This window comes from Argiope bruennichi, chromosome 1, assembly GCF_947563725.1.
Source record: "Argiope bruennichi chromosome 1, qqArgBrue1.1, whole genome shotgun sequence".
Lineage (NCBI taxonomy): Eukaryota > Metazoa > Arthropoda > Arachnida > Araneae > Araneidae > Argiope > Argiope bruennichi.
In genome coordinates, this window is record NC_079151.1 from 139,333,825 (window position 1) to 139,352,713 (window position 18,889).

General features: G+C 30.7%; 1 protein-coding gene across 1 annotated transcript in view; it reads left to right on the plus strand.

Annotated features, from left to right (window-relative positions):
• Positions 1–18,889, plus strand: part of LOC129971658 (uncharacterized) — a 180,589-nt gene that overhangs the window by 67,245 nt on the left and 94,455 nt on the right. The gene's annotated exons all lie outside the window — the stretch shown is intronic.

An 18,889-nucleotide genomic window follows, 5' to 3' on the forward strand; every position in this document is an offset into this window, starting at 1 on the left:
GATTTCGCTACTTTTTTACAAAAGAAAAATTACATGTCGTTCTTCTCTTCCATAATGCTTAATCATACCATTATGCAAGAGACATTATAGATATATAGGTATTATAATGTTATATTAAAGATATATTATACGCAGGAGTTGTCCAAAATAATGGAAAATCCAAACAAGAAAGAAGCGTTTTGCACCTAATATGGCCCTTTGGCAGATAAAACAGCCTGAAACCTTTCTTGAAATGGACTTTTGCAAGTTCCGCATGATGGTAAGCGGGATGACCTCCATTTGTCCTGCGGAAATTACTCTAACTCCCAGAGAGACGCAAGAAGAGGATAACGGGATCTCACTCTTTTTTCCAAAACAGACACAGCAGCCCTATGATGTTCAGGCTCGGTAATTGTGCAGTCCTTGGAAGGTATATAACTGAGACCTCATGTTCCCGAAACCATAATTGAAAAGTTCTACTGCAGTGAATCGAGGAATCGTCATCTTGATAGATGCAATCTCGAGAAGGAAACGATGTCTGTGCCGTAGAATGCAGTTGGTTGGTCAAAATTGTGACATAGCTCTTACTAGGGACCTTACCTAGTAAGGTGACAAGAGTATTTACTTCATACCACAAGATGAGGCCCCAAACCATTACGCAACCATCCCCATGCTTCATTGTAGGTAGGAGGCAGTCTGGGTTGTAGATTTCTGTGGGGGTTTGCCATATGTTAACCAATCCCGTGGTTGGGAATAGGAGACAACTGGAATCATCGGATAACAAGACATGTTTTCATTATTCTGCAATCCAGGCTTTATGGTCCTTGAACCAGAGCACGTCGTTTTCCGATTTACATCTGTCACACGGTATTTTGCAATCGCAGCTCAGCCCAAAATATTTTGTTTATGCAATTCCCTTCTAGTTGTATGAGTTCTGTAAATATTCATTCAGCTCAGCAGTCACTTTTGCTGCCGTTGTCTTCTTTCTGGTGGTCACAATCCACCTTAATGTCCATCTGTCTGTCGCAGTGAATTTGGTTTTTCTTCCACAATTCATTATAACAGATGTTGTTTTGCCGTGAACATTGTATGCTTTAATGACCTTCAATGTGGTGCTAATTGATATCTGGAACAATTCTGTCACTATGATTACCGATGCACCAACCAAAACCACTATCTTCTCTCTTTGGAACTCTGAAAAGATTTTCATTTTAATTTTATCTGAAATGAAATGAAGCCGACAACGATGTACAATACGCTCGCATACATCCCTGAGACTATAAGCAAGAACATAGTACAAAGAAAATTGTAGTTATGTATATAATTTAGTCCTATGGAAGTCATATGGAAATCATCCAGGCTTTTACAATATTTTGGACAGACATTGTATATATTTGCTGTTGTATATACCAATTTGCGACTGAAAACAAAAGAACGTTAATGAAATTGAATCCCGACATTAAACAAATTGTTAAACTCCTCTAGTCTTAATCTTCTCATTATTTCCATTACCTCGTTAAGGAAGGATACAAAGAGAAAGTATTACAATCATCAAAAAACAGAAATCGAGATTTTAAAGGATCTACGTTATTCAGAACCCCTTGAATCCAAAAATCATGATTTTGGGGTTATACCTGTATTTGAACATGTTAACTCAAAATTGCTTTAAAATTAAGAAAGAAATTTGGCATGAAGTCTTTACACAAAATTTTGGATTTTGATGAAATTTTGAACGAAATATATATAATGATTTTTTACCATCTGTCCAAGTGAACATGATAGCTACAAAAACAAAAAGTTGAATAATTAAATTCGATACACATATTTAGTGTCTAAAGCTTAGATATGTATTAAACTGTGAAAGAAATCCGTCAAGGAAATGGCCATCTGTCTATGGATATTTCCGCTACCTATAAAAGCCATAATCTAAACACAAAACCGATGAATGAATGAAGCGCTGTTCAAAATAGATCTACAAAGTTCGAAAAACACATTTTTGGAAAATGTCTGCTTGTCTGTTTGTGATCAAAATAAATCAAAAACGCTTTAAAGCAGACAGATGAAATTTAGTATATGGTCTTAACACCGAATTTGTAGAATTCTTTCAAATTTTGATCAAAGACTAGTCAGAGGAAGTTCGTTTATTTAGTTATTCAAATGTAAGTGAACACGATAACTATTAAACGAAGAATGCTAGATAAATAAAATTTGGTACACAGATTCATCATCTACGTTCTAAACATCTTTCACAGTTTGAGTCAAATTCACCATATCGTTGAACGTCTGTGGATTTGTACTATCAGAAACATGTAAGAGCGATAGTTGAAAAAAAAAACAGTCTTAAATAAATCAAATTTGGAATGTGATTTTGTGACTACAACTGCAGTTTTGTCTGAAATTTTGGTTTCATTCGGTTGAGAAAAACGTTTCTAAAACACAAATTCGATTTTTAGATACTATTAAAGCCTTCCAAGGATAATAGCCAAATAACTAGTCAAGGATAACACAGAATAAAGTGTGTAAAAATACTTAATTCACGCCAAAAGTCAATATTGCGTAACAATTGTACACTAGTCACATAAGGCACTCTCTGGCATAGCAAGTGTATTAAGAGTAGTCGAGAAAGTTTTTGGAAGACCACTTTCGTTTGTTTTTATTATTATTATTTTTTTTGTCGTGTGACTATTTTAAGCCAAGTTGTTTGCACAGTAGCTTCTGAGGGTAAAGACCCCTGAGCACCAGAGGGCAGAAGTCTGAATTCTAGCTCATATGAAGAAGAAACACACACTTGCTTGCACAACCGCTTTTCACAGGAGGGCTCATTCACGCACCTCACAGATGGAACACTGGGTGAAGAACAACCATGCCCGAACCAGGACTCGAACCTGGGATGCCTAGAACACGGGAAAAACGTGATGCCCCTAGGCCACGACGCCGGTTTTGTTATGTTAGCATATGTGAAAGAAATTAAATCTATCACTGCATTAAATTCGAAATGTGTTGATGGTGTTCTTTCACTTTTTTGGACGTCCGTGATTTTCACTTATTGTATGAACTTCAGAAACCAAATTCTATCACATTTTTTTTTTTTTTTTTTTTTACTTTCTTGAGTAAGAAGGGAAAATTTATTTTCATAATCGTCAAAAATTTTGAACTCGAGTTTTTTACGAATCTACACGGTTTAAATCTAACAAGTTCGAAAAACACATTTTCGGAAAATGTCTGTCCATCTGCCTGTCTGTGACAAAGTTAACTCAAAAACGTTTTAAGATAGACGGATGAAATTTGGTATATGGTCCTTACACAAAATGTGCACAATTCTATCAAATTTTGAGCAAAGTCTATTCAGAGGAAGCCTATCTTTGTAGCTGTTCGAATATAAGTGAAAACGATTATTAAACGAAGAAAATTAGATGAATAAAATTTGGTACACGGATTTATCATTTATATTGTAGACCTATCACAGTTTGAGTCAAATACAGTCTGCGGATCTGTACTTTCAGAAACATGTAAGAGCGATCATTCCAAAAGGCAACAACTTAAATAAATCAAATTTGACTTGTGATTTTGTGACTACAATTGTAGAGTGAATCGCATTTCGGTTTCAACCTGCCTAAAATACAAATTCAACTTTGTTAGAGACTATGAGAGAACGTTTAGAGAATGGACCACCCAGGCTGGTTTAAAAATGAAACTTACAGTAGAAATAATTTTAAGCTACCAAACCTATGCTCAACATTCAGTCGTTATCACTTTTTTTCCACTAACAATCTCCTCAAACATCTGTCATTTAGAATTTTTTTTTGAATTGCTGAAATTAGAAACTAAGCGTTGTTCATATAAAAAATTTAATAGAAAATGAACTGATGAGAAGGCCTTGCGATTTTCTATACCTATTTATATATAGTACTGGGTGCCCAAACGTTTCCTTTTGAATTTGTCCCTCTTGTTTGACCTCTTCAGTGATTGATAGAATTTTTTTTGATTTATTAAGTACTGAAAAGGCTGCAAACAGATGATTAAGAATAAATACAGAGAGTCGTCATACTAATCCAGCTAATCTTTGTTTCAGAAATATATTTTGTGTTGTGAAAAGTAGTTGCTCATCCATTTGAAGCATTGACGGATTTTTTACTTTCTCTTATGCGAAATAGAGAGAAAATATTGCAATCGTCAAAAGATTCCAACTCGATATTTTGATGAATCTTCACGTTCAGGCTTTCATGAATTCCAAACACATTTTTGGGATACGACTCTGTGAACACGATAGGGTAATTTATTCATCAAAAGATTCCAACTCGATATATTAATGAATCTTTACGTTCAAACTTCGATTAGTTCGAAAACACATTTTTGGAATTGTGCCTGTCTGTGAACATGCTAAATGAAAAATGTGATGTATAGAATTACGGCTATATTTGAGGATTTTTATGGAATATTGAATTAAATCTATTAACAAAAAGTTTAACTGTCTGGCTGCTCGAGTATTAGTGAACTCAATAAATTGCATTTTTTTATAGTCGATAAAATTTGATATTTATAGGTTTCATATCTAATACACAGATACTTATCGAACTCTGAACACAATTCGTTTAAACAGCTGATAGTCTGTGAGTCCGCACTTTAATAATTATGTTTACTCCATACTTTTTAAAGTTGATCTAAAACAGTCTAAAATTATATAAATTTTTCGCATAATGTTTCGAAAGGAAATTATTATAACTGCTAATAAATTAAGGGAAAATAAATAAAAATCTAAATAAACAGTTTCTTTAAATTTAATTTCGAAAGTTCCTCCGTGGTTTTTATATATTAATGGTATTTAAACAGGACTTCCATTAAAGAAGTCTCTTGCAACTTAATATACCTTCAAAAATTAAACTTCTATAGTATTTTTCGAAACTTTTCTAAACATAAAATTATTTCTCTGATAATGAGTTAGTTATAATCTGAATCAAAATAAACTCTCAAAAATTATTTCAGTGCTATGAAATGTTGATAGCATCGTCATATTTTCATTTTTTATTTACAATAGTTAATTGTTTTATATATTTAGTGAATTTTTGTTATTTTGTTATATACATTAGTGAATTTTTTTATATAATGTTTAATTACAATAGCGAATTTCTTTTTACCGTTTTATGAAAAATAAGAAGTTCTCTGAGTCATTGTCAAATGCTGCAATATCTATAGCGTTTTAATTCTGATATTTTATCATAAGGGCATCAAATTATTTTAATTTGCATTAAAAGAGTAATGTTGTTGTTTTGTTTTGGAATTTTCCTAAAGTATTTTAATGGATCATACTACATATTGCAAAAGATAATTACTATACTGAATTTCATATGCGATTCACAAAATGGAATCAAAGGTTCAGTACTATATAATATTCTTAGGATTTTTTTTAAATTTAAAAGTCTTAATTTAATGAAAGAAATACTTAAGAAATATTTGCCTCAAAGCTAATTTTAGATCATTTTAATTTAATATTAGTATAATAACAGACAATAGAAGACCACCATATTTTGCATTATGAATTTGTATAGTCAATATCCAGATGTGAATTGAAATCTAAAGCTTGATACTAACTATTATTTTTGAGTTATTTTGAATTTAAGACTGAATTTCAATTTTTATTGCAGACTTTAATTACAATATAATTTTATAGAACAACCTGCATATACTATCTATGGAACATAAAGTATATTTATGGAAATATATTGCAGAGTTCCGACACTTTATTTTCATGTATTTTTTTTTTATTTTGATATGTTTTGTTTATCAAATATACGCAAAAACCATTGAGCACTTTATTTTCATAGGAATAGCGGGACTATTCTAATGAGATAAATCAGTAACCAAATATCATAATCATTGTTAAGATACGAAACTAAGATATATAAATAAAATAATTCATATATATTTAATAAAAATATGGATGGATTTTAAGAAAATTATTTAAAAAATGAAAATTTCTCTTCAAAATTAAGTGAATCCGGAGCGAATAATATCCTTATCATGCATATATTGTTACATTTATATTCAGTTTTGTTGCATTTAATTTTTTATATTTTTAAAAATATATTTAGAAATTTAGAAAAAAAAACATATACGATTTTTTTGATATTGAAAATCTTATGTCCTTGTAAAGAAGTAATTCCATTAAATATTTTGCTGAATTTTAATACAATTGTATCAGATATAAATGAATTTATTACATATTGCACTTCCTTTATCACTTTCCTTCATGCACTTGGATATTGCTCATTTTATTGGATATACTTCCTAATTGTAGATGAATTAGTTTTTAAACATCTTTATTAAGAAATCTAGACACCTACTTAAAAAACTAGTATAAAATACTTCGTCGACATTTCTTTCTTCATCTGGATATGGCTCGAAGAACTTAAAATAACGTTGCTTCTTAAAAAATGTAAATGTTCCTACATTCAATATCCCATTGTTTCTACATTATGGTAAAGTTCTAATGTAATTTTCCCTTTTTCTTTGACTCTAATAATAAAACTACCGGTTTCTCAAGTGATAATTATTTTCACATATCAGTGAATGGACGCTTAATAAGTATCTGAAATAAAAATATAAAAAACTAGTATTGAATGAGTTTTATTTTCTAAAATAAATAATTGAATGCCGATTGGTATGTCAATAACCTTATACCGGTTACTCCGACCACCCGAAGGCCCACGGTACATTCTGAATGACCGGACCACCACAACGGCAACACTGGTGAGAATTGTAGTTGAGACCTAAGAGCAATCATCGACTACGGTACAACCCTTTCCTTGAGAATTACGCTCTGTCATCGATGGGAGGAGACAAACTCGCACCTTTTTCTGTACTCGCTAGGATGGCGGGAACCAACCACATTACTGAAGCTTCTCATCTTCAATGATGAGGCACCCCTTCCCCTCAGAAGGAATTAATGTGTTCAGTAAAGAAACCATCAATGTCTATCGATTGATTTGTCTTATCTACTGATATTTATTACGCAATTTATCACATATCCATTACTGCTTATGGATACTGATTTTCATTGAAAGTTATTTTTGATTATTGAGATTGAGACGACCTTTATCATTGATTTTTCAACTATTAATTAGGCAGTTGCGTGAAGCAATAATTATTTTATAATTATTGTTTCCTTCAACATGAAAAAAAATGATGTATCTTCTGGGATATTATTTAAACCAAGCATTTACATCTGTTTTTAATGAAACAATCTATCCCCGTGTAAAATAAAAATAACTTTCTTATAGAGTCTATTTGGGTAAAGGTAAGACCCACTCTGGATTCCTTGGAATGGGTCTTGTATTATCAGTGTTTAATTCCCAAATATCTTTTGATCTATTTGGTATAAGAATTTATGTAAATGCACTTAGAACACTAGCAAACATGAAAAATGAAATTTCTTATGTGGTCTTGATAGCGAAATCGTAAAATTTTATAATATTTTTAAGTAAAATGGTTAAAACGCGGGCACGATTTGGGGTAAAAGTTTTTTTTGAAAACGTGACATACAGTGCAAGTAAACTAACAGCCTGGAGACAGAAAACTTATTCCTTTATTTTTTTATTGTTGAGAAATGTTCGTGAATTTTATTAAGTTAACAAATGTGTTTGAGAACATATTCAGTTACGTTATGTAAAGTAGATTCATTTTAATTCATCAATGAATTAGTTCAAATTATTGCAACATAATTTGAGTAGGAGTGTGCAATGTTGGTGAAATACTTTCATGATTTGAACTATTACAACGCAGGATTCCAAATCAAATTCATTTTATAACACGTAATTTCTCATGCAAACACAATAATAAGCTCTGATTTAAAGTCCTTTTTATAAATAAGTGCAAGTACTTTATTTCTGAAAAACGATGTTATTTCTTACAGATAAAAAAAAACCCGAAATTTCTGTTGTGATTTTCTATGCGTGCAGCATGACGTTCATTCATACACCTCATTAAATTAGTTTGCACATGTCCTGTTTCTTCAATTTATTGAGAAGGGAGAAAAAGCAGGTCTGAAAATAAAATAAAAGTTAAGATAAGATGTCAACTTATATATATAAACACACAAACATAATTAAGAAACGAAAATTCTTCAAATTAATAAACAAAACATCATACTATAATTATACCGCGAAAATAATGGAATAAATATATGCACTGATGAAAATAAAAAAATAAAAAATGGAACAGAATTGCAAAATACATGTAACTGTATTGTGAACCTTTCGCCTCTTATTTCACTAAAAATAATGATGTAAAGTGAAAGGATCGCTAAACCGATTTTTAAAACTACGCTTGTTTCCATAAGGTAATGTACAATTGATTTTAAAAACCGATCATTGAATGAATGCATGTAAAGATAAGAAATTCAATTAATATGAAATGTATTGCATTACATTAATTTAAAAAAATGAGAGATACATGTCTACTGCTTATGACAATCAAGCCAATAATACAAAATAAAAATTGAAAAACAGCACTTTTATGTTTATTTCTTAATGGTACATAATCTAAATTGTTATTCAAAAGCAGTGATTTCATATAAGCAAATAATCATGTCCATTCTCATGTACAATTTCCCATCTGTGGTCTGACAGTGGAAACTAACAGAGACAAGAAAATCAAAATAAAGTTATTATGAGGATGTCGAAATACATCAGGAATTCAATTGTCCTAGCTAATTTGAGAAGAGAGAGACTGAAAGATTATATCACAAAAATGGCTCGAAAATGGTTTTACGGGTTTTTCCAATTATTCAAATTTGCTTTTCCATTCTCACCTCCTGTCAGTCAAAACAGCCAGATTGGTTTTTCCCTAAATTTCCACACATTCTCTCTAACAAAAGTACTACTCATCATCCGCCACAAACACTGTGGACCTTGGATAGGGCAGAGATCGTTCTGCATGACGTTGGCATACCATAGTTACGAAATATTAACCTTTGGCGTGTATTTATTATTTTTACTGGATCTAGGTGTGCGAGTGTTTTGGCAAGTAATTCCTTGCATGTGATTATTAGTTTCCTAAAATCGAATTTGTGTTTCAGACATACTTTTTCTAAATGATTGGAACTAAATGGTGGTAATACAAATGTTGACATAAAATCAATACCAAATTTGATATATTTATCTTATTGTGTTTTTAGGTTATCGCGCTTACATGTTTCTGCAAGTACAGAACCCGTTGACAGTCAACTTCGTTTTGGATTTGGCTGAAACTTTTATAGGTATCTATACTATAGGTGTTAAACCTGTGTACCGAATTTTATCCATCTAACTCTCTTTGTTTCATCGTGTTTTCTCATGCTCGAACTGCTAGACAGACAGACTTTACCGGAATTTAATCCGAGAATCTCCGATTTCAGAGAATTTGATCAAAATTCTACAGGAATCTACAAATTTGGTCTAAATTCCATATACCATATTTCTCTACGTCTAATTCAAAGGGTTTTTGAGTTACCTTTGTCGCAGGCAGATACATAGACATTTTTTTCAAAATTGTTTTTTTTTTTTCAACCCAGGGAGGTGTAAAACATGGAGATTCATCAGAATCTCTGGTTGGAATTTTTTTTTGACGATATAATATTTTCTCTATATTTTGTACACGAGAATTACTAAAAGAAATTCTCTATGAAAACCACAAAATATCCTCTAGATCCTATTAAACTGCCATAATAAATCTGGCAAGAAAAGTTAACCGTATCTGGCCGTATACTCCAAAGATTCTGGAATCGTTCTCAATTTAAAAATTCAGTTTCTAAATGATCTTCAGTTTCAGATATAAAATTAAAGCTCCATGCTCTTGTTGCAGAACTTTACATTCTGTTTCATTCCTCGTGTCACTTGTATTTTCTCTCATAAATTTGCATTCGTTTTTTTAAATATTTCTTTCTTTAATTTTTACTTTCTTCTACTATGCGTATATAATAAATGACCATCTCATCTTCTGATATACTCGCTGCTCTAAATTTCATAATATTTTCATTAAAAGAAGCCTCTTTACCACTCTATTAAGTTAATTTGGACAATTATTTACTATATTTTCATTAGAACTTATATTTTTTAATTAGAACTTAAACATCGACAAAGAGAATAGATACAATCCTATATGTATTACCAGAATATAACAGGCAATCTATATGTATTACCAGAATATAACAGGCAATCTATATGTATTACCAGAATATAACAGGCAATCATATCTATATTATCAGATTATAGCAGGCAATCTTATATGTATTACCAGAATATAACAGGCAATCTATATGTATTACCAGAATATAACAGGCAATCATATATATATTATCAGATTATAGCAGGCAATCTTATATGTATTACCAGAATATAACAGGCAATCTATATGTATTACCAGAATACAACAGGCAATCCTATATATATTACCAGAATATATATAAAACCAGGCGATGCTATATATAAAACCAGAATATGACAGGAACATATAATCTGAATTTGATAATTTACAGCTCAATCTACTGCTTAAGATCATAAAATAAAAAGAATGAATTGTTGCATTACTTACCAATATTTTCACTGAACTCTTGCATTCATGTTTCATTTGTGGAGAATCGCATGCCATCTTAAAAAAAATAGATATGTTAGTAATTACGATGGAAAGCAATATCGTTAACAATTAATATCTCATGCAAAAATTTTATGGATGTTGTAACACAACAGCCGTGAAATACATATATTATTTATTCACAGATTTGGAAACCCTCCGTGCTTTTGCGCATGCGTCAGGAGGTATTTATTTCGCAAAAAAAAAGAAAAAAAAAAAGGTGAAAGATGAAAGGAAGATATGTTTACATTTAGCACTCAGATTATTTGTGGTATAAGGAAGCTTAACAAACCACCCAGTTGTCTGCGATCTACCTGTTAGCAAATAGCAATCGTCAAAAAATGCCAAAATTTATATTATTTGTTTCAGAATCGCTAGATCCTGAAACGAAACTTGAATATTATTTGAATATAGTGTTATGCATGAACATGGTAAAGGATTTTTAACATGATAATTGTTGTTGATACCATATTTATTTTAAATGTCATGCGGTTCATGCCTCTTAGTCCTTTTTATCCTTCAATCAATTTATTCGCATTAATGTCTTTTATAACGAATGCTATCATTACCAACAAACAAATAAAATAATATTATCAGAGATTGTTGAGATTCTGTTATTTATTAAAAATGCTTGCCACTTTATACTAATATATTGTTTTAATTTTTCTGTTAATATATATTACCTCTGTTTTATGTGTCAGATGCTTGTTTTTAAAGGTGGATAACGTTTTCAACATTTCTAAAATAACCATTGTGTGCATGCCAGTTACTTACATTTTTTTTGTTTGACGCAGCTATTACCATATAATAATTTTTGATTATTGATGGTATGAAGTTAAAACTGTTTTGAAAGCAAAAAATCCTTGCAAAAATTCTTTAGCGACATGTTAGCAAAAATATGCTTATGATGTTATAACTGTTTTAAAATACAAAATAATTAATATGTCCTGCAATTGTCATGAAATTACAAAATATAATTTTCTGATATATCCGTTGATGCCACTTTATTCCAAAGGTGAATAAGTCAATTGTTGTCACATGTCAGCTGATATGATTTTAAAAGGAATGCAGGATACTCTACAAAATTGAAATCAAACTAGAAATATTTCAAATAATGAACAGTAATAGAAAAGCATTATAAAAGATTCTTCTGAAAAAAAATAAGGACAAAGATTCTCTAGAGTCAATAGAGGCTAAATATTAAAAGGCCGAAGAACGCTAAAGGATTTAAGGATATCTTCGGCGCATAGTTTTCTTTCTCGGTATATCAAGAAAGTTAATCCGTACTAGAAAATAGAAAGAAAAAAAAATAAAGCTGAACACAAACATAGGGTGCAGTCTTGTAAGGAGATTAGTTTAATTTAGTTTAGTTATATTAACGTCCAGTTTTAAAGCAACACTAGGGCTATTTTGGGACGGACCTCGTAATTTGTAACCGCGGTCAGACGATACCTGAGCTGGCACCCCCTCTCCAAACCACACCAACGAAAGGATGTTTAACCCCGGGCGGATTTAACGTGAATCATACCCGCTTACACTATGGTTCTTCGGTGGAATTGGGTGTCGAATCTAAAAACCTCCTTTTCCGAAGTCGAAAACTTACCACCAGGCCACTGCGACCCTGTCATGCAAGGAGAAGCAGGAGTTAAACGAAAGTAAATGTTATAGATGAATGAAAATGAACCAGAAGTTCATATACCCCAAACAAGTTTCTGATGGTGTTTTGATATAAACAGAGTTTGCTTCATGTCATTCGCAAATGACATAAAGCAAATAGATTATTCCGCTTAAAGTCATTCCCATTATATTAATTCCGCTTAGTGTAGCAATCGAATCACCTTTGGAAAATTGAGCTTTGTGTCATACATCCAGATCATTACACATGTTTATTGCTGTAAAATAAATCCTAAATTCGGTTATCCACATAATATTAAACTTGTTTTCGATAGCTTGAATTAAAATCATGTTTAAGCGCAGGGACTAATTTTTTTTTTCTTTGAAGCAAATCTACTTCGAATGAGCTGTTGATTAAAATATGACATGCACGAATTTAATGATTTTCAATCAGTCTTATGTCACATTTCCCATAACTAAAGGATTGACATTTATTCATTTAAGATTGAAAAGGATATTCAAAACAAAGTTGTAAATTTCTCTGAAATTGCTCCAAATTTTCTATTAAAACTTTATGCTGCAGGAAATGCTAAATTCCATCATTAATATTTGGATTTTTATGGTGGGAATTTTATAACTTTAAAAAATTATCGTACTCAATAAACAAAAGATAAAAACCATTTTTATCCTGTTCTTAGTTTTTTTTTACAGAGCATTTCTCAGCTACAAAACTAATTCTTTAAATCTAGAATAATTTGTTTTAAAAAAAATCCAAAATTACAATGTTCAACACCTTAGTAAAAAAAAAAAAAAAAAAAAAAAATCGCTTTGCAGATTTTACTCTTGCAGTGTTTTAGTAAGGAAAAAAATTATAATTTTTAATGAAGCATGATTAGCATTGATAAGAAATTTTGTGGATTTAAAATGTGGATAAAATCATACAGCATCATTTTGCAAAAATTTAATAAAATATATTTACAATATCCATGTATAATTCCACATTATTAAAATGGTAATATGCGGACACACATGAAACTGTATTTTGCATCTCATTTGCCTTTTTGAAAAGCTCAGTTCAGTTATATTAACTTCTCGTTTTAAAGCAACACTACGGCTGTTTTCAGACGGACTGAGTAATTTTGATCCCCTGTCAGTTGACGAGCACAACATTTCGTCTGCCCCCCCCCCCATCTCCAGACATCCATACCGGACGTTTGGCCTCTATGGATTCTGCACGAACCGGACCCACTTATACAACGGTTCTTCGCGAAATGGGGTCCCGAACATGAACCACCCCACCCCCTGTTCTGAAGCCGAGATCTAACAGCTAGGCACCCATGGCCCCTGCCCTTTTAAATGTGAAGATACGTTATGAAACGTAATAAAGTTTACCATATCGGGTAATTAGTTACAAGATTAATTAATAACTATTTAAAGTTGTAATACTTACATCCTGGTAGCTGAAAATACCCTTGAGGGTCTTATCATAAGCGTTCACCTGTGAAAAAAGATAAGAATGAAGAATATACACTATGTGGAAGCACAAAGGATTTAATGCAATTATTAAATTTATTGCATTAAAAAATAATCTATAATTTCCCTTTATTTACAAATAAATAAATGAATAATAAATTTTCATTGTATAAAAATTATTATATAAAATAAATTTAAAATTTTCATTATATATTTATTTTTTTTTAAATTATATAATATATATTATATTATAATAATACCGCGTTGAAAATGAAAATATGCATTCCACTCCCCATCGCCGAATGGTCATAGCACTGGTCTCAAACTCACTAGATCGTGAATTCGAATCCCGCTCGCTACAATGTGATACACAGCTTGTGTAAATATTTAATTCCTTGATTTTATGTTTTCCTTTATTTCATGTTCCAAAAGATTCTGGACCTTTCTTTAGTATACCAGATAAGTGTTCTGGACCTTTCTTTAGTATACCAGATAAGTGTTCTGGACCTTTCTTTAGTATACCAGATAAGTGTTCTGGACCTTTCTTTAGTATACCAGATAAGTGTTCTGGACCTTTCTTTAGTATACCAGATAAGTGTTCTGGACTTTTCTTACTGTCTCCAGAAAAGTATTCTGGCACTTTCCCTGCTTGTATAAAAGCAGAAGATCCGTCAGTCACTATGTTCTGAGTTGAGTTAACAAATCGGTTTAGCTCTACTTCTTGAGTTTTACACTAAAGTACCTACGTGACAATATGTATAATTATTATTAATATAAATTTGTAATTATAATTATATATTTATATTATTTATTTTATACAATTATTACATAAAATATATTTATAATTATTATATAAAGTAAAATTATTAAAATATAATAATAAATTTTTAGTACATTTTTGTAATAAATTTTCAGTTTTGTAATAAATATTCATAATACATTTTAATTTATTAACAAATACAGAAATGCAAATTTTCGTCTCTAAGTTTAACTATCATGATATAAAGATTTAAATCCTAATATTATAATGAAGCAATCAAATGCCACTCATTTTCACAGAACTAAAATATTTACATTGAAAATTGTTTCTGCAATAATTTTATGCAACTGAAGAAAAATGTCGTTAAACAATTTACTTATTTAGAAATTATGAAAAACTTATTTTACAAACAACTTATTAAAAATAACTTACTTGTTCGTCTCCTTTTAAGGCGCAATATTCTTGGATTGCCACGGGTATGCTTTTGGTATGGTACTCATAAAAGCTTTCATTAACGTAATGGAATATTGGTTGAGCTTCCTAAAGGTATAAACGAAATATCTATATAAATAAAACTGTGACATCAGTTTTTCTGTATCTATAGAAACATTACTAATAGATTTAAGAGATACACTGTTTAATTGGTTTATTATATACACTGTTTAATAGATTTTTCAAATTGTTTTCCTAATTTAATAATGGAATATATTAATGTTTAATAGTAAAAAATAATAAAATTTAATATATAAAATATAATAAAATTAATAAATCTCTAATAACAAAAAGGGCCTCATTTGAAACTTCGAAATTATGAATGAAATAATTAATTTTCTTTTAATAAAAAATTATATTTTCTCTTGAGCTTGCACTGTATAGAGCAAATAAACAACAGCACAGCTCCACAAAAAATAATTTAATAAATCAAGTTTAACTTATACTAGAGAGGGGGATACTTGAAAAACATTAATTTTATTTAACTTACATTAAAAATAACTTTTTATTTGTAAATCATATTAAGAAAGCCATCTAATTGAAGATTAAGACAAAGCCTGACGACTTAATTTTAATAATCGTTAGCGATGGAAAACAAATTTTGAAAATCGTTGCCTCCATACTTCAGGTTGTAAATATTTAGTTAACTTCGTCCACAATCTTCAATTAATTTTTTCTTACAAATTACTAATAACGCAGCATTAAATAAAACATATTTTTTTATCTTTTATTTAGTTTTTAATAAATCTTTGAAATTATTTGTTATATTTTGAGAAACTAAGAGGTATTAATATACTCTAGTATAAAAGATGCAATGAAAAATAGATCTTTGGTATAATAGATTTTCTCAATTTTATTAAATATAATGTTAAAGATGATAAGAAGAATGTTTTTGTGCTGTCATATTTTATACGAATGAAACAAGTTTTATCCATAGTAATGGGATGCTATTGAGTATTAATACTAACCATATTTTTACTTACTGGAACAAAAAAAAAATATTTACACTATGTAGCTTCAACATTTCATAACGTTAACTTAGGAATGTATCCACTTTTAGTTGCAATACATTAGCAGAATCGAGTTTCCAAGCTGAAAAGTAAGTCGTCTGACGCTAAAAGGGGAAGCGAAGAACACACACTGAGTAATACTTGTTCCTGCCTATCTAACGACATTGGATGAAAATATAAAGCAGCAACCTATTTCTTAAGGTAGTCTCTAAGATTCTCTATCGGATTCAGGTCTAGGGATAGAGCAGGTCATCCTTTCATTCTATACTGGGCCCATCAATATAGTTTGCAATAAACTGAACTGGATGCGGTCACAAATTGTTGTCCATCCACAGAAACTCATTAGCATTTGCAAAGACATATGCGGCAAGAAACTCGACTCGATGTCTCGCACCGTTCCAAATTCCTCCATGGAACGCATACAGGATAATATGAGTAATGTGAAGGATCATTGCTCAAACTATTCTTCCACCACTTCTGTAACAGTGACTTTCAATAATGATCGAGTGGTTGTATCTAGTGCGTTAATCCCTACTGATCTTCTGACGACCTGAACATTATCCTGTGTGAACTTGGTCTTGTTTGTGAGGAGTTCAGAAGTTCTTTGCTGACTGATCCAGGAGACGTGTTCTCTTGCCAAACATACGTGGGCAACTCATTTTCTGGCTTCAAGGTGAGGAACGCAATTACATATAGACCTGTACTTTGAAGGTTTCTTCGCACTGTAATAGTGAACATTCTTGTCTCTGTTGCAATAAAATGATCTACCGTGAGATGAAGCACAATAGTTTTTTCTCTCTCTTCGGACCGAAATAAAATAACGTCTTCGCAAGTGTTGTGGTTGGCCTGAAGTATGTTTTCTAGATACAGAATCCCCGGATTGAAACTGATCCTATAGTCGTTTGACCTCAATTCAAGATACATAAGAACTCAACTTAAGACAGCCCCATTTCTATCCATTTCATCTACCGTCATTGTAATGAATTGGGAAAAAGACTTCACTTAGACATTATTAGACTGTCTTGGATATTTTCATCAACACTATCAGCAGCAATTGAAGGCCAAAAATCACGCATAAAACTTACAAACGAAATTATGATGGTTAAATTTTTGCACAATTTCTCTCACTCCTATATAAGTAAGTATTCAAGTCTTTAAAATAAAAGTCGCCTGTATTGTTTTTGCGTAAGTTTTCTTAACCCTTTCGGGACGGGAGTCCTCTATCCTAGACGCACGCACAGGACGGAGCGTACTCGAAAGGAATCATCCTACAGAACGTGAGTTTGGCGAAGCTAAGTTTAAAAATAAAAAAAAATTACAAAAAATCAAGTTTAAGTCCTCACATCGTCACTTTTTCAACATTTTTAGATCATTCATAATATGAACACATTCTTCCGCTGACAAAACTGCATTTTTTTGCCATAATAAACAAAAATCAATTCTTTCCATAATAAAAAGAGAAATGCGCGAATTGTATCCCAAAGCTACTCACAATATAACAGAACTGACGGTAAAGCCCGAAAAGACTATAACTACACAGTAATAGCAAAAAAGAAAGAAAGAAAAAGCAAAAGCAAATGATTCTATCAAGTGGAAAGTTACACAACCCAGCTTGGTTTATTTATATTACTCTTGTCCCCCTTCCCCGCAACAACCGACGAGTAAAATACCAATGTGAAGTTGAAAATGAGAAAACTGAAGGTCAGGATAACAAAACTATATTTATTTAAAAAGTAATGGTAACAGGGAGCCATATTTTGGCGATGAAATATTATTAATATGTAGATGCAAAATGTATCATCATCCCATGAGTTCGATTTTCAGAAATGCATTGGTGGTGCACCCGGTTGTACGCGTCAACTGGTGAAGCATATATGACCCGCCTGTCGCGAAAGGTTTCAAGTTTGTTACTAGCATGCATATAAAATGTGAGTTTTAATACTATTGCTATTTTTTAATTTCGATCTTGAAAAAACAAGCTGCACTTTAATTTTTGGGAGCTCGGTGTATTGTGATTACAAATGAGGAAGTACAAATATGTATAAATAAAGATCTTGTGGTTATTATTTTAATAATTAATTTTTCATTCAAATATATGAAAATAATTTAATCCCAAGCAAAGCTAATTCATTTCAAAGTGTAAAAAATGAAACTAACATTGTGACAGAAGGATATGCCATTGAAATTTTATATACAGGGAAGAAAAAAAAAAGAAAAATCATTGCGTTTTTTGTTTTACCTTAATAGAATCATGTATTTCAAGACGGAGATTATACAAAATTTTTTACAAACTACAGTTATAGTAATAAATTCAATCTTAGCAGACACAAAATCACAAACAAATGAATTTCAACTATTATAGAACACTAATTATTAAATTATCTAAAAAAAATTGAAGAATGAAGAATTTTACCTGGGGAGTCAGAGATTTGTAACAACCCAGTATGGTTTAATGGGGTGGTCCAGCTGAAAAAATATATTTCATTATTTAGTGATGTGGTATATCTTATTGTTCAACACATACTAAAATTTTACTTGATTGAAATTATGTTTGGAAAAACGAAATTACAACCTCAATTTTTCATTCTTTTTCTTATATTATATAAAACATTCCTCTTATTTTACACACTTTAATATTCTCAGTTCTTATACTCTATTCTTATATTTTTAATATTAATTTAACAGTTAATCTATTAACATAATAAAATTTCTGATTCTATATCAAAGGAGCTATTTGGAAAAACTGACTACAAGATTCTGTTCATTTATAATAATTGATAATACTACTACATATTACTAATCTACATACAAAATATACATACTAACTATATACTAAAATATTAAGTATTCAAATATTGTCTGAAAAAAAATCTGGTTTTTAATGGATTAATAAAATTATGCCTATAAAATTAATTCCTTGTTAAATTTACTTTCTTTAATAGTGAATAAACAATGT